This window comes from Drosophila pseudoobscura, chromosome 2, assembly GCF_009870125.1.
Source record: "Drosophila pseudoobscura strain MV-25-SWS-2005 chromosome 2, UCI_Dpse_MV25, whole genome shotgun sequence".
Taxonomy (NCBI): domain Eukaryota; kingdom Metazoa; phylum Arthropoda; class Insecta; order Diptera; family Drosophilidae; genus Drosophila; species Drosophila pseudoobscura.
In genome coordinates, this window is record NC_046679.1 from 24559800 (window position 1) to 24572362 (window position 12563).

Sequence of the window (12563 nt, forward strand, 5' to 3'; positions counted from 1 at the left end):
TTTAGATAGGGATGGAGATATCATATCATATTATCGAAGCGTATACTACAAATTCCTCTTGGCATAAAAAGGATTTGAGTATTGGTAGTTATAATATGGAGAAAACGATTCTGGAATAACGTAGTGCGAGTCAATAAACATAAAGATATGGATATGGATATAGAAATTGGATTTAAGAGGGGGAGATAGTATCATCAAAACTACACTTATACTCAAATCTATTAGCATTACGAGCGGGAACGTTGTGAGCCGCGGCAAGGGCCGTGTTTCTACATTTTTACTCAAACTCTGTCAGTATGTTGATGAGAATGAGCAGGTTATGCTATGTTCCTTGTGGCTATAATAATGATCCCATCTGCTCCATCTTCGCTAATCTAGTAGCTATGGTAGTTTTTTGTGATTCTGCATTTTCGATTTTCCTGTATCTTCAAAATTGTGGATGCCACAAATTCTCTCTTTTGTGAGGCCGGAAGGGGGCGGGGTAAAGTTTTGAAATTTACTTTTAACAGTGTAATATCACAGGAGTCAAGATACAAAATTTGGTTGCTCTAGCTCTTATAGCCATGGCATGGACTATATTGACTCGGCTATTGATGCTAATAAAAATATACATATAAACTTAACGAGGTTCCCTAACAAAACTAATATACATATGTACGTAATTATACATAAGAGCCGGAATTGGTATAATATTCATTCCATCGCGATTACTGCCGCATGATTTAAAAATATCAAAAAAGGAATCTCAATATATTACTTATCTCAGCATATACTATATATAGTATATAAAGAAAACAAAAACAGATTAAAATGAGATAATAATAAACAAAATAACAAACTTTACAGACAAACTTATATTTGTAGCTGATCTTATGAAGAAATTTCCTATGTTGTTTCGATTAAAGATCTTCTTTCAATTAAGTTTCTTTCCAAACGGATTACCCAACGACTTTATCTTTTGTATCCTTCTCAAATGACTAAAATATCCACAAAAGTGCCGAAAAAAGCCAGCCAAAAACTAAAATAAAATATTATATTAAGTTCGAAAAAATGTTGTCCAGTAGGTTGAGTTCAGACTCAACTAATGATCGCCCAGAGCTTGCTGTGGCTGTGGTAAAAGTTGCGAACCTTGGGCCCGGGGACAACTCCATTAGGGCGGCCCACATTTTGTGTCAGTCGACTGAGCAGGTGCGCAGGGCCCTGGATGGATCGTGGAGAGTCAGAAGGAAAGTTGGGGCGCGTGGCTAGAGAGATCAGATCGGAGGTGCAAGACGCGACCCGCATATCGCATCAGGACAATCGATGCAGCACGAGACATGTGTGCGGACAGACATCAAGACGGAATCGGAGTCGGGGGCCGGTCCTCAATTTAGCATAGCAGAGGCATCATTAAACACATTAACAGACCTACAGACAGTTGGCGATGACGATGGCGATGGCAGGTGATGCCCAACAGAGACAGGTTGAGACGACGACTGGCGTCCGACTGTGACTGTCTGTTCCTGAGGGCAACTGTACAAAACAGCAGGCCGAAGTTCGTGAAGACTTTTAATGGGTTTAGCCCGTGCCCGAGGCTCTTTCTCTCTCTGTCCTGTTCTCACTGTTTTGTTAATTACAAAGGATGCGCCGCAGGATAACAGCTGCCAATTGAATACTCCTTCTGGCAGCACACACCCCTGCCTGATCAAGCTTAAAGTTTAAGACGCAGCTGTACCTACTTAGAGATCTTTTGTGATCCTTGCGACGCCTTACGCATATTCTCATTCTCCGTCTGTGTTTCTCTCTGTATTTCTGACTCTCTCTCTGTTTCTCTCCTTTCTAATGAATGTTATTGTCTGGTCTTTGAGCAGGGGCCTGAGGTAGTAGAGGCTGAGGCTGCGGCAGGCACCGAAGGTTAAGCATCCAGCGGCGAAACTAGTTTACCACCGTTCCGATCCGTCTTTGAGAACCGGTAACGGTACAAAGACTCTACTGCTTCTGTTGTTGCGCCTGGCCTCCCCTGCCCTATCCTACCCTCCTCCTTGGAAGCGTTGGAAATTATGTTTTGATTTTTTTTCCCGTTTTGGCCAGAGCCAAAGCCAAGCAAGCGCAAACCTCCTAACGAACCATACCAAATTGTCTAATCTCGCCGAATGTCTTCACACCCGTATTCCTCCCGAAGCACGGACCCTGACGAGTGCCTGCCAAAAGGGAGAATATAGGAATTTGCCCGAAATTCGTTCGGGATGCCCTATTACATTATCGTTTACATGCCACCGTCCACCCAACTATCCTTCCATCCCTCCCTTCCCTTGGTGCTGCCACTATATTTACCCTTCAGGGCCATTACGTAACCGTGGAACAGCTTTATTAATTTGTTGTAATTTGTTTATGTTTTCTAAGCAATTTATTTTCCATGCACCCTGAATGCACCATGACCAGGGGGGTTAAGGTTAAGTATGGGTCGCAAAAAAAAGGAGGAATGATCTGAATCATCACTCAATATTTTTATATGGAGTGGGAAATTTTTCAAAAGTGAAACTGAATTTAATGTTTAGGGTGTTGTTTTTTGTATCGTTTAGCTCAAAGAACAAATATTTATCAAGTTTAAGTAGAACTAATTCCTCTGGTAGATCTGGTAAGGTCTATCCAGATCTTACTTAATCCCTATCTACTCCCCCACCTAAATATAGATTTCGTTCCTTTGCTGTTCGCATGGCTTTAGTCGCTTTTTATGGATCAACTTAGCTCATAAATATATCGTTTTGGACCAAAATCGGAACACCATATTGTTATATCTATGTATAGATGTCATGGAAAAAATCGATATGCAGCTATCTATGTATCTACTAGCTACCACTCTATCTTATCCGTTCTGAAATGGAATCTTAAATCCATTTGGGCTGGCTTAAAGGTTTTTTCTTCAGATGCAATCTATACCCTTTTATTTCCGTTGTAAATATCCCTTTTCATTATAAGCAGCATCCCCTCGTTAGCTGTAACTCAAATGTGTCAATAGCATGGTTATACTCGTACGTATTGTTGCATGAATTGCATTTATATGAAAATTTTTAATAAAGTTATAAATCTGAAATCAAAACATAAATGTGACATTGATCTACAACCCAAGATATCCCCGAGACGCGCCTGTGAACCTTTTGTTTCTCATCAAAGAGGAGGACATTTTTGCTGTGCATTTTTTGGGCAATTTCTGTTCCCTTCCCCCTTTCCCACTTTGGCCATTCAAAGCCTGAGCGGGGGCAGCGCGGCTGGAGCAGATAAACTTTATGACCGCAAGAGAGCGCGACTTGCGTATCAGAGCAAATAAAATCAGACAAGAACAGCATGTGAACGATTGCAAATTACAAGCAGTGAAAGACAGAGAGGAGAGGCGCTGCTGGAAAAGAGATAAACTTTTGCTGGGAAGAAAGAAGAGCAGAGCATCGGCTGCTGCAGAATCTGCTGTACGCTAAAATATCTTGATGTTTTCGAATGGCAGCTGCTTCTTTTTTATACGAAAAGGAAGCTAAAGACAAACGGATATGCGTTGCACAACTGTTTTTTTTGTATATTGTAGCTTTTCTTGTATTTTTTTGGTGGTTTTTGCTTTGCTTTTTTGGGCTTTTTACTTCTTGGGCGCAAAATAAATTGTGCGACAGGTGCGACAACGACAGCAGCCGAAACGAGAAGAAGAAGGAGCAGAAGAAGGAGTTGGAGCAGCGCAGAGATGCATTGCATCTGGAAAGAGAAGAGCGTACACTCAGAGAAAAGAATGTAGGCCACGAGTATTTTCAATAAAATAGTAGTAAGATTGACTATCTAAATGGCGATGGAAACTTAGATACTGTCGGCACAGATTTTTCGCTTATAATTCATTCTTTTTAGAGTCATTTATTCTTAATTTTCTTTCTGACTTCTTTGAGTGCACAAAATCAGAGCAGAGACGAGGCTTGGGCGCAGAGCTGCGCTGCAGAGACGAGGCTTGGACGCAGATCTGCGCTGCATTGTAGGGCCGAAGAGAGGACGGTAGAGTGAAGCGCAGAGCTTTTTGTGTGGGAGCGAAGCTTTCGATGGGATATTTTGTTTGTTTTCTTTGTTTTTTGATACGGCTTTTGGGGACTTTTACAGCTGCGCTGCGTCTCAATAATTGCCAAGTATTCTCCTTACATGGATTGGATCCAAGACGCAGCTGTTACTTCCGCTTGAATGAATGTAACGTAAGGGGTTTCCAAAGAGATGGCGAGACAGAGAGCGAGACATCCTTGCTGTAGCTGTTGTTGAGATCGATCCTTTTTCTAACTCTAATCCGACAGACAAGCAACAGACACAAGGATCCTCTCTACCTGTTCGAGAGGATGAGTTTGGGTCTGCGAGTCTCTCAGACTGAACGTTTTCATATTTATTTTGATCTGTTGCGGTGATCTACATGCATGAACGATCCCACCCGAAACTCGAAATCCGTCTGTGCCCCGGGACTGTGGCCTATTGAATTAATGTGCCGCATTAGGCGGACCAGCAGGTTTCGCTGAAACCTTTTTTCCCATCAACAGAATCGAAACCCATCGCGGACGCACACACGTAGTGTCCTAAATAACAGGTGTGGAATGATTGGTTCCTCTCTATGATCCTGCGCGGCGATGGCTTACAGGGATTCCTGGTAGCTGGCCCTGGTCCTGGCCCTGGCCGGGGCACGTAGCAAATCGATGAAGAATGCGCCTTAGCCGAGAGCTGGCTGTGGTCTGTTCGGGGGTACAGTTGTGCTACCTTTTTTTGGGATTGGTCCGAAACGAGTAAACCGGGCCAAGGCAGATGTTTGCATATCGCCAAACGATCGTATCGTACAGCATTTCTTCTTGCCGTCTGTTTTCGCCTTCGTCTTCATATTTTGCATTTCCATTTTGCATGCAAACATCCGAAAAATACAGAAAAACGAAAAACAAAAGCCGCTCTCAGTCAGCGAGGCAGACAAAAGGACACTGGTCCTGGACATCCTGCCAGGACTCAATCCTCGTGATTTATTATGAGTGCAATGGACCCAAGAATGATCGATCTCGAGCGGAAAACAAATTTGCTTTCAGACAAAAGGAGCAACCATAAGACGGACCCAGGAACAAACATCCTAGAGATTGCAAAATCTCTCTTTTACAATCTTCTTGCGCAAGAGTGAATTTCCGACCCGACAGGCCCATAAGCAGGGTGAAAGTATTTCTGATCGATCTGCTGCAATTTGCGATCTTGTTTGTTCCAGGCAGGCAGTGACGAGGCGGAGACGAGGCAGGCGGCCGATGGAGTTGTTAGATCCCTCCTCGGGCTGCGATGGATGGTGTGCAAATTTGGCATGATCACTTATGCTCATGAGCAGATCGAAGCGCGAAATCTTACAGTAGTTCAGCAACAAAGCAACAAAGCAGCAAAGCATGATGGATTTGCATTGTAAGCAGATGGATAAGCCGACTAAATCAGCGGGAAAAAGGAGACGAGCTTGAAAGGGGAGGACTACATACAACCTTGGCCGCGATCTCTGATCGTTTCAGGCTGAAAATGAGCAAGATCAGTTGGGGATTTCAACCATGATTAGTTAGAGACTGAAGCTTCAGGGGTGATCACCAAAAGGCTGGAGCTTGCACTGGGAAAGATCAGTTAAGGATTTTGACTACATTTTGGCAAGATCAGTTAAGGATATTAACATGAATTTCATGATATACCATACCATTTGTTATTTATTTTGATCTAGATTAGGTATTATATTAGAATTAGAGAGATGTAACCAAAGTTAGATTAGTGAAATTGTAGAGCTTATACTTTTTATTGTCTTTATCCCTATAGTCTAAATGTTTTTCCCATTCTTGTAATTTTCCATCATAGAGCAAATCGATCAGGGATCATTCCTGATAAGTTTTCTCAATCAAGATAATATTTGAAGTTCAGTTACTAGGGGAGTAGGTCTTTCAAACGACAAATTCTTTGCAATTTCTTCAGTTTAGATATAAGGGTTAGATAGGGTTTGTCTGAGAAAGGATTTCAGTTGTTTTCTCTATAGTAAAGAGGACTCTTTAGCAGATCCTTGGATGTTTAAAACTCTAAGCATCGAAGAGAGAAGTAGAAGAATAAACACTGAGATCAGTTCATTTTTAGACCTATAGGTAATTTCGAGGATTAGCTATAGATTTTCTGTACATCACTCCACTGCTCCTATGAGCGCTGATCAATCCAAAACGATCAGTCGTCGCCCATTACTGGCATCGTTCATCGAGGGCGTCAATGAACTTGACCCATGCCTGGCCTGGCAGTTTTTCCCCCATCCTACGCGGACTCTCTGCTGCAATCTGCAATCTCCGATCTGGCCGATGCTGATCTTGCTGTTTGCTGTGCGATCGCCTCGATCGCCTGTGCCTCTGTGTTTGTTCAACAAAAACAAAGCACCAGCTCGACAAAAATGTAACAGAAATTGTATTTGCACTAACTTGAAAGCAAATCAAGCGATCGAAATGGGTATGTACGCGTACGTACGAGTATGCAGATGGAGCTGAGAAAAGTTCAAGATCGCCACGAAGAGATCCTTTTTTGTTTCTCGTGTGTGGGACCACTCAAGGGCAACGCGGAGCCCAGAGGTTGATGCTTCGGCGGAGGCTGCAGTGCATCATCATTAAGAAAAAATGTCGAAATTTATGAAGATTTTGTTTTTGGGAATTAAAAGAAATAAGGCAGTGAAAAGACAAGAAAAGAGAAAATGCCGCCGATGATCTTGTCTTGGCTTTTGTTTCGGTTATCCTCTTCTCTTTCCTTTTGGACTGCTGAGATTTAAAAACTTCCGGTTTTTACAAACTGCGATCGTCGATCGTCGTAATTTGATATGTTTATGCGTTTTCGAGCGATTCGCATAAACTTGGCAAAAATAAAGGAGACACACCAGCTGCCCTGCCTACCAGAGAGAGCTTTGGTTTTGGATAAATCGCGATCATCTACCTCCCTCCATTGGATCTTATTCCCATTCGGCTACAATCGAAGACAATTAAGCGGAAATGCGATATGAGAACTGCTGGAATGTTGCACTGCAATGGATTTGAATGAGAATGCATTTGGGTTTGGTTTGTGAGGGGCAGACCAGAGCGAAGCGAAGCGAAGCATAATTATGCCCACAAAGGCGCAACCCAAATCAAAAACCCAACAAGGACAGGGACAACGACAAGGACAAGGGCAAGGACAAGGACAAGGAAGAAAATCCAGCGTGAGAATCCCAAGCGACGCAATTCCACAAGGGAGCAGTAGCAGGGACTACGCAACAGATTTCTGGTATCCACTGTCCTATCCTGCCTTCATCTCCTTTCTTCCTTTCTTCCTTCCTGCCTCATCTCTCATTCAAAAAATGTTCCAACTTGAACTACCCCAGAAAGGGAGGGCCACAAAGGCCACCCCATTTCCTTCTTTTTGCTGGCATTGTGCGTTGGGGTTGCATAAATTATTTATACAACAATATACTCGTACGTACGGCTCACACACATTCCCGGATCAAATCAAATGCGTAGTTCTCTCAATTGCTGATGGCTTTTCAAAAGCAAAAGTTTTACGCGCTTTTGAGCGATTTTCGGTACAGTTTTTCCTAATCCAAACAGTTGGTGGAGTGTCTTAAATTTGGAAGGCTTTTTTGCACTGCACTGAAGATAAACTTTGATGAATTCCGGGATGCTTCCAACAGTTTCCTGGAAGATATTTACGATTTGGGAAAGGGCTAAAAATAAAGTTGCACAAGATATTTCTTAAAAGCTTTCTTGAAGTCATTCAGAGTACTCCTAATTGTCCTCAGTGTAGACGACTGTTTGATTCTTTGGTCCAAAACCAACCCCAAACCAAACAGCATCGCTGTTAGACCAAAATAAGGCGCAATAATTGTACCAAATTTCGACTTATTCCAGGTCGCGGAAGGATGTTAGGAAAGGAATGCGCAGTTAGACTTCCGGACAGTGGACTCTGTCAAAGGATTATGCGTAGCACTCGCAGGAGATGACTATCGCATCGTGGAGAGTGCTCGCGAGATCGAGTGCGTAATTATTATACCCTAAAACAAAGGGGTGCCATTTAACAAAACCCATTTACATATATGTACATACATACGTACTTGCAGGAGCTTGGAAGATCGTACCATCATCATTTCTCCTTCTTTCTGCCTTTTCAAATATCCTAATTAAATATTGAAACGGAATTCCTGTGATAATTTCCTTGGAATCGGTTTACCTCATCAAAGGATCAATCAAAGGAACAGTCGTTATAAAAACAGTTTTCACTCCATTCTCAAGGGTATTCGGGGGTATTCAATGCCACATCTAAACTTCATATCTGGGTTTCCTTTGAATTTGGGGTTGGCCGTGGTTTTTTGGCAGTAGGGGCAAAAGGATAAGGGATCGTTTGCTTTGCTTAGCTCAAGGGCAGCAGGATTGCGCCCTGCTCTACTGCTACGACTGGGCTGCATGCCAGGACATGCTGCTCTATGTATTACCAGCGAAAGTAGAGCGACCGTAAACAAAAGAAAGGCAAAATTATGAAATAATAATCAAGTAGGGCATAATCACAAAGCCGTAACCTTGAGGCAAGGTAAACAATAATTAAACTAGGCTACGGGGATCGAGAAAAATGGGGTTGGCTGAGGGGCTGTTGGCTGTTGGGCCAAGAGGGATAGGGCATATCCTGGATATCCTGGATCACAATCATATCGCACACGTGTTGCTTTCATCCTCCTCGCAGGAGCAGAAAGCTAATCTGCTGACGCATTGAATCGGAAAGGGATGGAGACAAAGACGAAGACGAAAACGGTTGGTCCTATTTGGGACATTGAAAATTGCTGGCAGCTGCCTTCATCTTCGTTTGCTCCTTCGGTGAGAGCTTGTTTTCGACTTGACTCGAGAGCAGCTGCAGTCGAGCGATCGTTAAGTCCACGTGCCAAGGTGAGTCAGCAGCAGCAGGATCATCAACAGGAGCAGCAACAGAAGCTATTATCCTGCGACCGCAGCCATTTTTTGAACTTAACCCATTAATGATTGCTGCCCCACAAAAGGGAAAAAATGAGGAACTGGTGTGTCATCTTTTCCATAATGAACTATCCATACAATAGATCTTAGTGGTCTTGTATATAGACCTTAATGAAATAGCAAGTCGAATATACTAATCAGAATTCATTAAGAAAGAATGTTGATCCATTCATAACATTTCTGGCACAAAAGACAATATCAATCTATAGAAAATTCTGGCTTCCTGAAACTATCTTACCCTAATATAAGTTTTAGGAAAGATTTTAGCATTATGGGAACCTTTTCTTTGACCAGAATATGGCATATGGAGATTCCTTTTAACTTAAATTTCTTAATTTATTTTAAAGATAAGAAATCGATCTTTATTCATAAGAAGTTTCCTGGATTCTTATAGATTGTAAGGTAAGTGAGCTTGGGGATCATGGATACATCAAGGCATAAATAGGGTCATAAAACTATGCAACTATTTAGTTTTTCCTTCATTAAGTAGAATGTTGGATAGATCGGGGGATAAATGAGGCTCTAACTCCATCATTGGCTTAGGGATTCATTCAGTAGTTTCCTCTCCTTCTCAGCTAATAAGCTTCCTCAATGTCATCAATGGGTTAACTGAAAACTTGGCCGAGGACATGACAGCAGCCGCAGCAGCAGCTGGCGATGTTGCGTGTCGATCACGACATTTATCTGTGGCCTGTTGTCTTGCCAGGACAATTGGCAACCAACCAGTTTGCGCCCCAAGCTTAAGTCCTTTTGTCCTTTCAAGAAAAAGCTGCCAGGCAGAGGAAGAGGCAGAGGCAGAGGCAGAGGGCAAGAGCAACCAGATCCAAGGCGAACCAAACAACAGATGTTTTATGTTCGCGTTAAGGAAGAACGTGTTTCGAAACATGATTTATGGCTCGGGATCGGGATCGGGATCGGCTACTCCACGTTAGAGAGTGCCATCTTCTCTATAATATCAGGGAAAGAGAGAGAAAGAGTGCTTTGTTTCCATTGACCAGCTGCCAGGGCGGCGTCTTAGGCTCTGAGGGCTCTTGGGCTCAAAGACAGGACCCAAAAAAAAACCGGTCCAATGCGATACGATCCCATCTCTCCTTCTTTTGTGTCGTTTTTATGGCGTGTTATGATTTCGCATTACAATTAGCCGGCACAAAAGGCACGCTGCCGCTGCTGCCTATTTTGGGATTGTCAATTGTTTGGCGATCTATATGGCGGAGACCCCATAAATCCCCTGCCCATCCCCCTGGCGCATTAAACTTGTCAAAATTGTGCAGTTAAGTAGACATTAGACTACTTCATTAGATGAGGGTCCGACCACTGGCTGATCTAGTTTTCCGCCTGCTTCGATCGCGATCAATCGCGAACGGGCACGGGCATGGGCACGCACATGCACATCCAAACACACCTCCCGGCAGCACTTAAGACAAATAACTTAAACACCTTTCGACAGCAGAGAGCCAGGAGCCAGGTGTAGCGGCTCCCCTCCAGCTTGACGCATTTTCAATTAGTTTTAAATCAGAACTAATTGAATGCATCTATGAGTTCCGTCCTGTCCCGTCCCGTCCCGATCGGGATTGCCATCTAGGCAGCAATCTTATCTTAACAGTTATGATGTCCATGTGGCAGGCCGGCCGGCCCGGACGAGTGGGGCCGCTTGTTTTGGCATTCTTAGCCAAAATTTATTGACAAAATTTGCAACACAGATTGCCCGCACTTGGGCCAAGGGAGGCCACAACCACATGAGTTGGCAGAGGAGGAAGCTGCACGACCAGAAGGTAGACAGTAGGCAGAACCTGCCACTGCACTGTCGAAAGCCAAGGCTTGCCTTGCCGCTGCCGGGGGGAAATCTATGAGCTTGATGTGGTCTGAGTGTATAATAAATGGAGCACACTCCACGCTCGCTTCGGTGGCGGCGCATGCAAAGAGGCTGGCCCGCGCGCAGATGGAGCGAAAGGCAGCGCCAGCGATGCGATTGTCCAGAGATTGCTCGGACAAGTGGCGCTGCCTTAAAACGCTAAAAGTAACCTCTAAAAATGGGAATCAGGAAGCGAACGGGAACTTTCTTTTTTTGTTGTTTGGTTATTCTTTTTTGAAGGTCCAACGGTTTAGCTTCACTGTCAGCTGACAATAACTGGCTGGTATGAAATGACGGATGAAACTTTCCAGCACTGCGCAAACTTAAATTTTACATAAATACACATACCCTGGGGGAAATGGATGTTATAGAACTGTGAATACGTTTGTCTTCCAAGGCTTAGTAGGTATCAGGATCGACATAAATATATACAAGATACTAATAATGTACATGAATATTTCTAAGGAATATCAATTTGAGAAAATTTCTTAATAAATCACGTTTCATCTTCATATAAAATTAACAAAATAGGGTATTCCAAGGCCTAAACGCATCACAGTGACTCTTTTTTTGTCGAACTTTTCCGTTCAAACCTCTTTTTACACAAAATCCAATAAAAGCAGGGATTAAAAACAATCCAATCGTGTAGAAAATTTATTCATCAATGGGATAAAATTATGTGGGCATTGCTGAAAGATTTAGTTTGCCAGCATTATTCAATGGAATATCAAAATTGAGCAATATGAACGAATTTCCCTTTTCGTTTGTTTTGATTAACCTATTTCGCTACTTGCTTTTTGTTTGACTTGTTTCGCTAAAACCGCTTTTTACGCAAAATGCAATAAAAACAAGTGTTTAAAATAAGCCAGTCAAGTTGAGAATAGTTTAATTATTCGGATAAAATTATGTGGGCATGGCTAAATGTTCTATCGAGCCAGTAATATTCAACGGAATAAAGAAATTGAGCAATTGGAACGATACTCGTTTGTTTATGCTACTGTTGTATGAGCAAAAGTGCCTTGTGCGTCTGCCTACAGTGGCTTCGAATAACAGTAAATCCTGTCAGAGGGCACTCCCAAAAACAACCGCAGTTCCTCGGCTATTCCGTGCTTTCCACCTTCTTCGCATTTACAGTTAAAGTCGAGCGAGTCTGCAGCTGCGGCTGCGCTGTCGGCTGACGTATTTTTTTTGTACTCAGCAGCAAGCGCATGCAAAATCTCACACATGAAGCGGCAGCCGATATATCTCTCTCGCTCTTGCAAGGCAGACCTGCGGCGGCGCGACTGCGCTGCTTCGAAGTCATTTTCGCTAATGGCGGCGCTGCCAATTGCTATAAAAAGGCGAGCACAGTCGAATCCACGCGACTTTATTTATTTTTTTTTAACTGTAAACATCTACTATTCTAAACCTAGTGCGCAGGGAGTCAGCACCGTGCGCACCATGGCACCCCAAAACCTCCGCACCTCAGAACCCCCGCAACCTGGCACCCTAGAACTTCCGCGCCATAAAACCACCGCAACCTGGCATCCTAGAACCTCCGTATCTTGGCAGTTGCGTCGTGAACGAGCGTGGCATTTGTGTACTTACTTATGTAATGTATTGTGTGTGTATGTATGACTTGATGGCCACAATGTCCTTTCAAAATACTTACTATCAATGTACTTTCCTACTTGGTTCTAATGCGACTTCATAGGGGGACAACTGGCTCT